This window comes from Orcinus orca, chromosome 12 (genome assembly GCF_937001465.1).
Source record: "Orcinus orca chromosome 12, mOrcOrc1.1, whole genome shotgun sequence".
Taxonomy (NCBI): Eukaryota; Metazoa; Chordata; class Mammalia; order Artiodactyla; family Delphinidae; genus Orcinus; species Orcinus orca.
Genome location: NC_064570.1, coordinates 89583957 through 89598608, shown reverse-complemented (window position 1 = coordinate 89598608; position 14652 = coordinate 89583957).

The window sequence follows — 14652 nt, the reverse complement described above, 5'->3', positions numbered from 1 at the left end:
AACAGGAGCAGAATGGAAGATGACAGCGTATGAAGGAGGTGTGGTGTCCATAGGTTCGGGGTCTGACGTGCTTCCTGCTGAAGCACCAACGCCCGCCAAAGCCGTAAATGGGGTGCTGGGGAAAACAGGAGCAGAATGGAAGAGGACAGCGTGTGAAGGAGGTGTGGTGTCCATAGCTTCCATATTAGAGGTACTGCCTGCCTGATCTGAGAGCAGAGAGTGAAAGTGGGAGAGCCTCTTCCTAGATTCTAACTCCTCTGAATTTATAGCACTGGCTCTGCCTGGCTTTATGACATATCCATTGTACGTGTCACAGAGAAAGAGCGGGCGGGGCAGGGGGTGAGGCAGGGGTCACATGCAAGCCCAGCTGGTGGCTTAACCCCGGCCCAAAGGCAAAGGGCGGGGCCCCTTCTGGACTTTCTAGTGGCTGGGACGTCTGGCTGTGGGTGGCAGGTGTTTGGCACCAGCTGGGCCACCATGCAGAGACTGTTGGGGACTGTGGAAGCCTCCTCCAGAGCTCACCCTTCCTGGGGACTGGCTCTGCAGGCCCCTCAGCCCTGCGTATGTATCGGCCAGGCCTTCCCCACCATGGGGCCCAGAGGCCAGAGCCTGCTCAGACCTGAGGGCAGGAGGCAGCCAGAGCTTACCAGGGTGTGGGCCACCTCGTCAGGAGACCTCCCCAGCTCCTCTGCGAGACCTGGAGACAGGATCGCCTTCTCCAGGGCTGCTCAGCTGCCAGCATCACCATGAGCCAGGTGGCCAAGGTTTCTGAGCAGGAGATGCAGAGCCCTGATCCGACTGGATGCTGCAGCCCACGATGTCCCTTCCTGGCAGATAGGTCCTTTCTTCACTTCTTGTTTGAAATTTGGTAAAAGAACATTTAACCCTTGGCCTGTCCTTCAGGGTATATAGATGGTAGTGGCTTAGCCGGGATTCGATCCAAGCCTGTGTGATTCCAGAGCTTGTGCTCTGGACTGTGGTGCCTCCTTATCGTATATGCTTCATGTGTTACTTGTTTTTTTTTTCTTGTAGTCCTTATGGTACTTAGCCCTAAGTGCCATACCTGTAACGAACAGCTACACTGCCCTGTAGGAGGTCTTCTTTTGTTCAACGTCTGAATTGGTCATCCACCACACTGTGTTCTAATCTCAGAAGATACAGGTCAGGGACCACCAGTTGTCAGCATGGCACCATTCCATATTTCGAATTGAGGCTTGAAGCCCGTATTTTCCCTTTGTCTAGTTTAAAGGATCCAGATATGTAAAGATGATATTCTAGATAAATCATGGGCTATCCTGAAAGAAATTCACCAGTGAATTGTTCCGTATGGATTAGAAGCCAGCTTCTCTGGCCTTCCTGGAGTATATCCAGTAAGGCGTCTCATTCATGTCTAGAAAGCAACTATATCATTTATTGCAACTTCAGCATGGAGCGATGTATTGGTATAAAGTTCAATCAACACAATTTGGTCATTGTGAGTATGACAGCTGGGTCCACTCTGTACTACACATATGTAACTCTAGGGATTCTTATGCCCAAGGGAGGAGACGTACTGTTGGCTGTCTAGGACAAGGGAAGCATGTGTTGTTATTCAGGAGCTGGAAGCTTCAGCATGACAGGTAGGAACTGAACAATCGTGGTCTATACATCACTTGACCTTGCTTAAAACTTGTTTCTTTGGCTTGCTTCATTGGAGTGTTTTCTCCCTCCTGGGCTGACATTGTCTGTTATGTATCACGCATGAGACATATAGAAGTTTCAGAACCCAAAATCATATAGATCAGTAAAAATGTATATATATATATATATATAAATCTATTGAAACTCACACTGGGCTTAATTCATATATTCCAAAATCAGTTTGACCCTCTGCTCATGAGATTCTTTTTATGGTATGTCCCAGCAAATCTGGGCTTCCATCCCCAATAAATTTTGGGGTTGAAGGACACAAAAGCTTTTGCTCAGACCTAAATTCTGTCTGAAAAAAAGGGAAATATTATAAGCCCTTTGTAACCTCTCCAAGAGCAGAAATGATTTACAGCTGTGGCATTGAACCATAATTCCTCGATCTCATTTGAGAAGAGTTCAGTTAGAAACAGTGTCTTGATTTTTGTTTCTTCCCTGTTTTCTTGTCTTGCTTACCAACAATCCATTGTAATTCCTCAGTTAGTATGGCAGCAGGCTGAGTGTTCCCTGGAGCTCATTAAATGAAGTGTTTTTCCTAAAATGACGTTTGTCTCCTTGTTTTCAGCCCCTCTTCTTTCCTCTGCCCTTGACTATAACCAGAGCTCAGCAAAAGCTGAGTGACTTTGTGCAGACCTTACTTAGGCTCAGCCTTTTTTTCTTCATTATTTTATTCATGGCTCCTCCGTTTCATTGTTTGCCTTCTCGAAATGTGTTGAAATCTTTCTGTGGTTGATGACTTCCAAAATATCTTGGCTTTTATTGGTTGATTAATTTTGGTATTTCTACAGTTTTATTTAGATATGGTTTCAGGAGGAACAGAAAGTAAATATATTTCCTAGTCTGCCATCTTGAGCTGAAAATCCCTGTGGATTTTAGCATCCAATGTTCCCATGGGAAAATACCCAACCATGGCCTTAATAGATGTAACACTCAAGATTTCAGCTTTTCTTGAGCAATCACTAAGGATTTCATATGTGGTCATTTCTAATGGGGAAATTATAACTATCTCATGACGTTGATTTGAGGATTAAATTAGATAATGAACATGAAAATGCTTTGTAAGATTTAAAAATCTGTAAAACTGTTTTTTGTTATTATTTGATTTGTTGCTATTTCAGCTTCACTTGACAGTTGTTTATGACCTTGCCTATGTGAGAAAATGCCCTCTGGGTTATTTTTTTGAAAGCCAGAATGTACTTTTCAACAGCTCAATGGAACTGGCATCATTTGTGAAGGTTAAGGGTGAAGGGGTAAATGTTTCTTGACACCTATCACTTTACAGTGTTTTCAGGAACTAACTGACTCATGTATTCCTCTTCCAAATTTGGTTGAGGACCTCCTACCAGCCACATGCTTTACGTCAGGTGTTGGAAAGCATTTTCTGGATTTTAAAGATCTTAGGCTTTGTGGGCCATATAGAGTTTCTGTAGCTTCTCCTCCTCTTTCCTCTTCAACAAGCTTTCTAAACGTGAGAGACATTATTAGCTCACAGTCCCACAGATCCAGGCTGAGAGCCTGATTTGATTCGTGGCCATTATTTGCCAATTCCTGCTCTGCGTCTTCACTGAGGAGGGGGACCATGTTTGAGTAATCAGTTCTTTGAATCAACTGTTGGTCTTCTGGGCCTTGTCCTTGCTCTCCTACAGTCTCTAATCAGTGTGGCATCCAGAGAGATCTTGTTAAAACATAAGTCAGATCATGTCACTCAAATTTCTTCAATGGCTTCTTCACAGAAGATGCAAAGTCCTCAGAGTGCCTCCACAGACCTAGAAATCTGGGTGTCTGTTTCCTCTCTGACTGTTTCCTTCTCCTCTCCAATTTGCTCGCTCTGTTTTCCACACGCTGACATCCTTTCTGCTCCTTGGATACTCCAAGCCTACTCTTGCCTCATTGACTTTCTGCCGCAGGCCAGCCACAGAAAGAGGATTTCACCGCCCAGGGTCAGAAGGGAAGGGGTAAGGAACTGAAGTAGCACCGACGAATGGGGTCAGAAGCCCATGGGTCAGAAGGCTGCAATGAGAAGCCTAGTCACTGCAACAAAGAATAGACCCCCGCTCGCCAAAACTAGAGAAAGCTCGCATGCAGCAATGAAGACCCAATGCAGCCAAAAATAAATAAATAAAAAATAAAGTATAGAATCTTAAAAAAAATCTATAAAGAATATTACAAGAATAGAATCACAGGCCAGTTTCTCCTTTGAACATGCATGCAAAATGTGTAAAGAGAAGCACAAACTATATCCATGGTATGTAAAACAATCATATATCAGAATCAAAGTAGCTTTATTCTTCTGGCAATGCAAGGTTGCTTTAATGTCCAAACGTGAAACTGATCCCAGGAATGAATTAGAGTGGGAGAAAAGTCATTTAAAACAGAAATCTTGGGACTTCCCTGGTGGTCCAGTGTTTAGAACATGGCGCGTTCACTGCTGGGGCCCTGGGGTCCAATCCCAGGTCAGGGAACTAAGATCCTGCAAGACATGAGGCAGGGCCCCGAAAAAAAAAAAGGAAAGAAAGAAGTCTTAACCAGGAGAAGCACAAGATCGAATAAACATAACAGATAACACCTTATGAAAAGTAGGTGAAGATTATGGAATATTCTAAGATTTAAAACAAAAAGAAACTTTTAAAGATTCAAAAGGATGTGACAAATATTGTACATAGGCCAAAATAAAATGAAATAAAATATACAAATGATGGGAGCCCAAAATTCCAGATGCCCAAGTCCTGTCTCTGAAGATTCTCATTCAATGGGTTCAGGATTTCCTCCTTATTGAAAAACCTACAGGTGATTCTGCTACGATTCCCAGACACAATGTAAAGCTTCTCTTTTACAGGAAAGAATACCAGATTATTTTGTTATCTTATAGTTATACTAACAGGTTGTACTATTGACGGATAAGTCTGCTGTGAAAATGCACCCCCACTAGGGATAAAAAAGGAACTAGTAGTCTCTACTGCTACTTGGTGGCAGCACGCATGTATTGCAAGGGCAATTATTGTAGCAATCCAAATTAGTGGAACATTTTAGAATTGGAAGACGACATACAGATCATCTAGTCAAGCTTCCAACTATTATAGTTGTGAAAACTAAGGCCCATATAAATGAAATGATTTATCTCCAAAGAGCATTAGTGAAAGTATGAAATAAAAAATATCTCTGAACTTTTAATTTAGTGCTGTTTTTATTAATCTCAAGTATTAGCTTAAACTTCAGTGTGACAGATTTGGGATTGAATTCCTGCTCACGTTTACTGATTGCGTGTCTTTTAGTAAGTTACTAAAACACTTTTTTTTTTAAATAGACGTATTTAATTATTTATCTTTGGCTGCCTAGGGTCTTCGTTGCTGTGTACGGGCTTTCCCTAGTTGCGGTGGGCGGGGGCTACTCTTTGTTGCAGTACGCGGGCTTCTCATTGTGGTGGCTTCTCTTTGTTGCTGAGCATGGGGTCTAGGTGCGTGGGCTTCAGTAGTTGTGGTTCACGGGCTCTAGCACGCAGGCTCAGTAGTTGTGGCACATGGTCTTAGTTGCTCCGCGCCATGTGGGATCTTCCCGGACCCGGGCTCAAACGTGTGTCCCGTGCACTGGCAGGTGGATCCTTAACCAGTGCACCAACAGGGAAGCCCTACTAATACACTTTTAACTTTGCTTTTCACGTATGTAAAATGGTGAGTCTTGACTGATATAGAATATGAGATAACCTAGCACTGTTCTTAACACATATATGTAGTTAAAACTTTTTGGCTCTCATCCCTCTTAAACAGCCTCTATCCTCTTAATAATGAATGTGTCTTTCAGCTAGCAGAGCACCCCAGAGCTGACCACATTCTGGCAAGAGATATAGGATTCTTTTTCTTACTGGGGGTTCTTTATACCTGATAGTTGAAGTGCACTTAAACATGAACAACTCTTTTTTATACTGTAGTAATGGATTTGATGGACGAATTTTAGAAAGTAATATGCAGGAATTGAGCTGCCTTACCCTCAAGAAATATAATTCGATAGTGGTGGCTAGAACGATAAACAGTGTTTGGACAGGGAGTCCATATTGGATGTGAACTTCCTGTACTCCCATTCGTCTATTAAGAATAAAGAGAATCCTTTCAAAATGTGTTTTAAAGGGCATTTATTTCTTTCTGCCTCATTTAAGTTACCTGCAAGAAAAAGACAATCTCCTGCATCCTTGTTTAATAGGCTTTTAATATAAAGCAGATAATTTTTTGCAACATTTCCCAAACTTTTCATTATCGAATTGGCTGAGGCTTCTCAATGATTATCATTTCACAACAATATCTCCATCTTCAGCTTCTTTCAATGAATTGGCCTAATAGATGTGCCATTAAAACAGAGCTTCACTCTCAACGTATTTTTAATTTTGTATTCAAACAGTATGAAGGATTCAGCCATAACAGTGAGTGGATTTCTGATACATGCTACATGATGGATGCAACTAAGTGAAAGAAGGCTACATATTGTATGGTTCCATTTATATGAAATGTCCAGCAGTGGCAAATCCATACACACAGAAAAGATTCTACATTCGTGGTTGCCAGGGGTTTGGAAGAGAGGGAAATAGGGAATGACTCCTTAAAATGGGTGTAGGTTTCCTCTTGGTTGATGAAGATGTTTTGCAGCTCGGCAGTGGTGATAGTTGCACAACATTGTGACAGTAGTAAATTCCACTGAATGGTACAGTGAATTGTAAAATGATCCAAATGGTGAATTTTGTGTTATGTTCATTTTACTACAATAAAAAGGAGAAAGAATTCGGGAAAGACTTAGAGTTTGGGAAACTAAGGTGAACTGGTCAGAAAAAGACAGCTCTATTGTTCAGTTTTCTCTCAGCTCTCCCAGTGCATTAATCCTCAGCAAAAAGTAGGCTGAACTTGTAGATGATAGTCATTCAACACAGTCCAGGGAAAAGTAAATAAAGTAAAACCCAACTCTTCTTCTTTAGCACATGTATGAAAGGTTAACTTGCTGCTCAGCCACGTGGACCTTCATGAAGACGTTTCACTTTAGGTGTCCTCTACTTCAGTACTTTACTCCCAGCTCATTCACACATGTAGGCAACAGCATTCCTTAATTCGATGGAATCTGCAGCACTGGTTGTGATCAGTCTCATGAAAAGAAAAGGAAAGGTGGCACGGAAGCCAAGGGAAGAGATTTTCAAGACAGAGACGTTGTTTAAGATATAACTCGGCTTGGTGGTCACAAAGATAAGGATTGGGAAGTAGTCCCCTGGACTTGTCAACGGAGAAATCATTGGGGGCTTCAAGGAGATCAGTTTCACGAGAGTAGTGGGGCAGAAACCAGATCGCAGTGTAGATGGGAGGGGAGAAATGGGGGGCAAGTCAAGAAATTGATGGCAAAGGGAAAGAAGGGAGAGGTGGATAGGAGGACAGGAGAATGGAATGGAGGAGAGCATTTCCTTGTGGCTCTTTAATATGGCTGGGAGGGGCCAAAAGAGAAGGAGAGCGTGAAGATGTAGGAAGAGGGGGTGGCATCCCGAGCCCAAGGAGGACTGGCGCCTGTCTTCAGCTCCCACCAGCTGGATGGTCCCTCCCTCTAGCTTTCCACGTAGGCTGTGGAAGTTGCCCCTTGCCTCCTTGGATCAGCTGCCCTTGATTCGTTCGTCCTTTTCTTATTTCTCAGCACATCTGGGTCATACGTTATGTGAAGACAAACAAATCACCACTGATGCTTAATTTTCTTGAAAAATCCCCCAGGCAGGTACCATTTTGGAGAACTACCTATTGTGCCTCAGCAAGCCAAAGTAGCCCATTTTTCCTCTCTCATTGGGAGACATTGCTGTTTCTTGGAGAACCTGATGAAGAGGGTGACTCGCGCTTAGGAATAACGTTGCTTGAAAAGTGCAAAAGGTGAGGTAGTTTGGCTCTGAGGGGCCTCTGAGGCCTGAGACTTCCTGAGAGATGGCAGACTCACAGCTCCCATTTCCCTCTGACCCTGGGCTATGAGCTCATCAAATGAGATGGTAAATAAAGTCACTGACATGGTTTAAAGGATAATTTTGTTCTCTCTTGTTCACTCAGAGCAAATTGAATGGAATTTGCATACAACATATGGATGAACCATCCATACGATGGGGCTTGACCATATCCTCATGGTTCCCCTTCCCTTTTCTACATCTGGCCCCTTTAGCTCTGCAGACTTAACCCCACACCATCAGTCCACCCAGTCGGTCCACTGGACGTCTCTTCCTCTTTCGCATCTGGTCGTTGTCGTCACCTTGTTCTCCACTACCACCTCCTGCAGTAGCTGTTAGGTCCAGAGAGGTTGGTTCACTGTGAGCAAGTAACTGTCAACTCCATGGACAGGTGGAAGTGACTTGGCAGCCGGGATGCACCCACCCTGTGTTCATTATACTCATGAGGGTCAAGGAGAATGGGGATGCAGCTGGTCTGCAGAGCCCCGGCAGTTCTGAGACACATGTTCCTGGATCCACACGTTGCTCCATACCCAGCCTTGCCTTTCTTTTTTCTCTCTCTTGACTCCATCCAGGTTTCTGCTCTCCTTGTCCCTTTGGGGAGGGAGGCCAGTACCAGTCCAGGTGTAGTCCCCCAAAGCTTCCTACTTCCAAGCGTTACGTAGGCTTGTATATCCACTTGCTTGGGTTGCCCTGGCATTCGTGCCAACAAGTTGAGTGGTTTAAGCCCTAGGCTCTCTTTTCTGGCAAGAATGTGCCTAAAAATCTCCACCTCTGGTTTGGTGGCCCCTAAAAATTCCCAGTCAGTTTTGGTGAGGGGACACTTGGTGACAGTGTTGTCTTTCGAAATGAGTAGTTCCGTTACCGACGATACTTTGCTCCCCATACATTATTTATAAGGTTTCCCTGTTTGTATGTGCAAACTATTTGTGTGTATATTTTGAGAAATACATTGTACAGGCCTCTTTTTTATTTCTTCCACACAGCCTAGAGATGTCATAGAGGCAGTAAATGTGTCCAACTTTTTGAGAAATTGGAACAATCAAGACTTACCTGTATGGAATGCTGTTAACGATGTCAATTCCCATGACAGTACCTTTCATCTGACACACTTAAGGACTGTTAACAGATTAAAAGTAGTAAAAGACGCAGATAGAGAGAATTTTCATTATCTTGTGCACAGAAATCTTGGATTTTCGTTGGTTTGAATGGGCCTGAAAATGTATTTTTTTTAGTAGGGACATAGAAGCCTCTAGCGGTATTCTTAATAAAGCAAGGTGAGTTATAAGCAATCATCTGATGGAGGGTAAATGTACCACAGTCCAGTTTAAGAAAAATACAATATAAAAGTCTTACCATGGAAGAAAATCTTTATATGATCTTTTGTAAAAAAAAAAAAAAGCTTCAAGAAACATAAAGACATGACACCATATTCAGTTTAAAGTCAGTGACTTGTAAGCAAGGCAAAGCAAAGACAGTCTGATTAAGGCCGTTGCATTGTTGTGGCATTTTTTAGGTCTCACCCATTTCTGTGGCCTTTTTAGAACCTAAGCTTCTAGGGCACAGGGAACTTCATCTTGACGTAGGGCTGAGCAAATGCACGGAGCATTTCTCAATAAGTAGGCATTAAATTCTTAGTCCAGAAGGGGCCTTGAGATGCCCTCTCTTTACTCCTTGGTAGAACTGTTTTAACCATCCCCCGAAAACAGATTTTTTTCTTTAAATCTCAAAATTCAGAGATTCCACAATCAGAGCTTCCTTCTCATATTGCCATGTGGTCTGCTGTGGGCATCTGTCGAATGGTGTGAACTCTGCGTGGGGAGTCTGGCCTACCCTCGGGGCCCATGGTTTGGGCTGCGGTGGTGCCATGCTGTGCTCAGGGGCCTTCTTTTTTGGAAGTCTGGGCTCCAGTGAGCCTTGGTCATGCTCTTTTATGGAACCTTGGGTGATAGACCACTCTGACCCTCAGTCTCATTTGCAGGTTCTGGGGAGGATTAAATGAGCTCATGTGATATCCAGGTGACTGAGGAAGAGTCGGCTCAGGATGAATCTTTGCTTCGTTTTCATTAGCTGCGGAGAAGACGATGACAGCTTGGTGCCTCTCCAACTTTAATATGGGTATGCCTCTCTTGGGGATCTTGTTAAATGCAGGCTGGTATTCAGTAGTTCTGGGTGGGGCCTGGATTCTGTGCTTCTAACAAGCTCCTAGGTGACGGTGACGCTGAGGGCAAGGGTTTGGCACCTGCGTTTCTCCCTTTCCGGAAGATCAGGATGTCTACCGCACCCCCACCCGAGAGGAGCAAACATCCGCAACGTGACTACTAGGAACCAGCTTCCCTCACAGGCAAGGGACCTGTACCACTGCTCCCAACCATCCTGTCTGAGGCTCAGCAAGCCAAAACACTGAAATGCTGAGGTTTGCAGCAAAGAGGAGGTTTATTCACAGGGCAGCCAAGCGAGGACGTGACGTGACAATAGGTCTCAAATCTGCCTCCCCAAAGGCAAGGGGCTTTGGGTATCTGTGGGATAAAGAATAAAGAAGCAGGGCAGTATGAGGCATGGGGAGCGTGAGGAAAGGTGATTGGAAAAAGGTGTGCTCATCATTGTTCTGAGCTGGCGTAACTAGGCTACAGGCCTCGGCACATTCTCAGGCTGGAGTTGGGGAAAACAGGAGCAGAATGGAAGATGACAGCGTGTGAAGGAGGTGTGGTGTCCATAGGTTCGGGGTCTGACGTGCTTCCTGCTGAAGCACCGACGCCCGCCAAAGCCGTAAATGGGGTGGTGGGGAAAACAGGAGCAGAATGGAAGATGACAGCGTATGAAGGAGGTGTGGTGTCCATAGGTTCGGGGTCTGACGTGCTTCCTGCTGAAGCACCGACGCCCGCCAAAGCCGTAAATGGGGTGCTGGGGAAAACAGGAGCAGAATGGAAGAGGACAGCGTGTGAAGGAGGTGTGGTGTGCATAGCTTCCATATTAGAGGCACTGCCTGCCTGATCTGAGAGCAGAGAGTGAAAGTGGGAGAGCCTCTTCCTAGATTCTAACTCCTCTGAATTTATAGCACTGGCTCTGCCTGGCTTTATGACATATCCATTGTACGTGTCACAGAGAAAGAGCGGGCGGGGCAGGGGGTGAGGCAGGGGTCACATGCAAGCCCAGCTGGTGGCTTAACCCCGGCCCAAAGGCAAAGGGCGGGGCCCCTTCTGGACTTTCTAGTGGCTGGGACGTCTGGCTGTGGGTGGCAGGTGTTTGGCACCAGCTGGGCCACCATGCGGAGACTGTTGGGGACTGTGGAAGCCTCCTCCAGAGCTCACCCTTCCTGGGGACTGGCTCTGCAGGCCCCTCAGCCCTGTGTATGTATCGGCCAGGCCTTCCCCACCACAGGGCCCAGAGGCCAGAGCCTGCTCAGACCTGAGGGCAGGAGGCAGCCAGAGCTTACCAGGGTGTGGGTCACCTCGTCCGGAGACCTCCCCAGCTCCTCTGCGAGACCTGGAGACAGGATCGCCTTCTCCAGGGCTGCTCAGCTGCCAGCATCACCATGAGCCAGGTGGCCAAGGTTTCTGAGCAGGAGATGCAGAGCCCTGATCCGACTGGATGCTGCAGCCCACGATGTCCCTTCCTGGCAGATAGGTTCTTTCTTCACTTCTTGTTTGAAATTTGGTAAAAGAACATTTAACCCTTGGCCTGTTCTTCAGGGTATATAGATGGTAGTGGCTTAGCCGTGATTCGATCCAAGCCTGTGTGATTCCAGAGCTTGTGCTCTGGACTGTGGTGCCTCCTTATCGTATATGCTTCATGTGTTACTTTTTTTTTTTTCTTGTAGTCCTTATGGTACTTAGCCCTAAGTGCCATACCTGTAACGAACAGCTACACTGCCCTGTAGGAGGTCTTCTTTTGTTCAACGTCTGAATTGGTCATCCACCACACTGTGTTCTAATCTCAGAAGATACAGGTCAGGGACCACCAGTTGTCAGCATGGCACCATTCCATATTTCGAATTGAGGCTTGAAGCCCGTATTTTCCCTTTGTCTAATTTGAAGGATCCAGATATGTAAAGATGATATTCTAGATAAATCATGGGCTATCCTGAAAGAAACTCACCAGTGAATTGTTCTATATGGATTAGAAGCCAGCTTCTCTGGCCTTCCTGGAGTATATCCAGTAAGGCGTCTCATTCATGTCTAGAAAGCAACTATATCATTTATTGCAAATTCAGCATGGAGCGATTTATTGGCATAAAGTACGATCAACACAATTTGGTCATTGTGAGTATGACAGCTGGGTCCACTCTTTACTACACATATGTAACTCTAGGGATTCTTATGCCCAAGGGAGGAGACGTACTGTTGGCTGTCTAGGACAAGGGAAGCATGTGTTGTTATTCAGGAGCTGGAAGCTTCAGCATGACAGGTAGGAATTGAACAATCGTGGTCTATACATCACTTGACCTTGCTTAAAACTTGTTTCTTTGGCTTGCTTCATTGGCGTGTTTTCTCCCTCCTGGGCTGACATTGTCTGTTATGTATCACGCATGAGACATATAGAAGTTTCAGAACCCAAAATCATATAGATCAGTAAAAATGTATATATATATATATATATATATATATATATATATATATATATAAATCTATTGAAACTCACACTGGGCTTAATTCATATATTCCAAAATCAGTTTGACCCTCTGCTCATGAGATTCTTTTTATGGTATGTCCCAGCAAATCTGGGCTTCCATCCCCAATAAATTTTGGGGTTGAAGGACACAAAAGCTTTTGCTCAGACCTAAATTTTGTCTGAAAACAAGGGAAATATTATAAGCCCTTTGTAACCTCTCCAAGAGCAGAAATGATTTACAGCTGTGGCATTGAACCATAATTCCTCGATCTCATTTGAGAAGAGTTCAGTTAGAAACAGTGTCTTGATTTTTGTTTCTTCCCTGTTTTCTTGTCTTGCTTACCAACAATCCATTGTAATTCATCAGTTAGTATGGCAGCAGGCTGAGTGTTCCCTGGAGCTCATTAAATGAAGTGTTTTTCCTAAAATGACGTTTGTCTCCTTGTTTTCAGCCCCTCTTCTTTCCTCTGCCCTTGACTATAACCAGAGCTCAGCAAAAGCTGAGTGACTTTGTGCAGACCTTACTTAGGCTCAGCCTTTTTTTCTTCATTATTTTATTCATGGCTCCTCCATTTCATTGTTTGCCTTCTCGAAATGTGTTGAAATCTTTCTGTGGTTGATGACTTCCAAAATATCTTGGCTGTTATTGGTTGATTAATTTTGGTATTTCTACAGTTTTATTTAGATATGGTTTCAGGAGGAACAGAAAGTAAATATATTTCCTAGTCTGCCATCTTGAGCTGAAAATCCCTGTGGATTTTAGCATCCAATGTTCCCATGGGAAAACACCCAACCATGGCATTAATTGATATAATACTCAAGATTTCAGCTTTTCTTGAGCAATCACTAAGGATTTCATATGTGGTCATTTCTAATGGGGAAATTATAACTATCTCATGACGTTGATTTGAGGATTAAATTAGATAATGAACATGAAAATGCTTTGTAAGATTTAAAAATCTGTAAAACTGTTTTTTGTTATTATTTGATTTGTTGCTATTTCAGCTTCACTTGACAGTTGTTTATGACCTTGCCTATGTGAGAAAATGCCCTCTGGGTTATTTTTTTGAAAGCCAGAATGTATTTTTCAACAGCTCAATGGAACTGGCATCATTTGTGAAGGTTAAGGGTGAAGGGGTAAATGTTTCTTGAAACCTATCACTTTACAGTGTTTTCAGGAACTAACTGACCCATGTATTCCTCTTCCAAATTTGGTTGAGGACCTCCTACCAGCCACATGCTTTACGTCAGATGTTGGAAAGCATTTTCTGGATTTTAAAGATCTTAGGCTTTGTGGGCCATATAGAGTTTCTGTAGCTTCTCCTCCTCTTTCCTCTTCAACAAGCTTTCTAAACGTGAGAACCATTATTAGCTCACAGTCCCACAGATCCAGGCTGAGAGCCTGATTTGATTCGTGGCCATTATTTGCCAATTCCTGCTCTGTGTCTTCACTGAGGAGGGGGACCATGTTTGAGTAATCAGTTCTTTGAATCAACTGTTGGTCTTCTGGGCCTTGTCCTTGCTCTCCTACAGTCTCTAATCAGCGTGGCATCCAGAGAGATCTTGTTAAAACATAAGTCAGATCATGTCACTCAAATTTCTTCAATGGCTTCTTCACAGAAAATGCAAAGTCCTCAGAGTGCCTCCACAGACCTAGAAATCTGGGTGTCTGTTTCCTCTCTGACTGTTTCCTTCTCCTCTCCAATTTGCTCGCTCTGTTTTCCACACGCTGACATCCTTTCTGCTCCTTGGATACTCCAAGCCTACTCTTGCCTCATTGACTTTCTGCCGCAGGCCAGCCGCAGAAAGAGGATTTCACCACCCAGGGTCAGAAGGGAAGGGGTAAGGAACTGAAGTAGCACCGACGAATGGGGTCAGAAGCCCATGGGTCAGAAGGCTGCAATGAGAAGCCTAGTCACCGCAACAAAGAATAGACCCCCGCTCGCCGAAACTAGAGAAAGCTTGCATGCAGCAATGAAGACCCAAAGCAGCCAAAAATAAATAAATAAAAAATAAAGTATAGAATCTTAAAAAAATCTATAAAGAATATTACAAGAATAGAATCACAGGCCAGTTTCTCCTTTGAACATGCATGCAAAATGTGTAAAGAGAAGCACAAACTATATCCATGGTATGTAAAACAATCATATATCAGAATCAAAGTAGCTTTATTCTGGCAATGCACGGTTGCTTTAATGTCCAAACGTGAAACTGATCCCAGGAATGAATTAGAGTGGGAGAAAAGTCATTTAAAATAGAAATCTTTGGACTTCCCTGGTGGTCCAGTGTTTAGAACATGGCGCGTTCACTGCTGGGGCCCTGGGGTCCAATCCCAGGTCAGGGAACTAAGATCCTGCAAGACATGAGGCAGGGCCCCGAAAAAAAAAAAGGAAAGAAAGAAGTCTTAA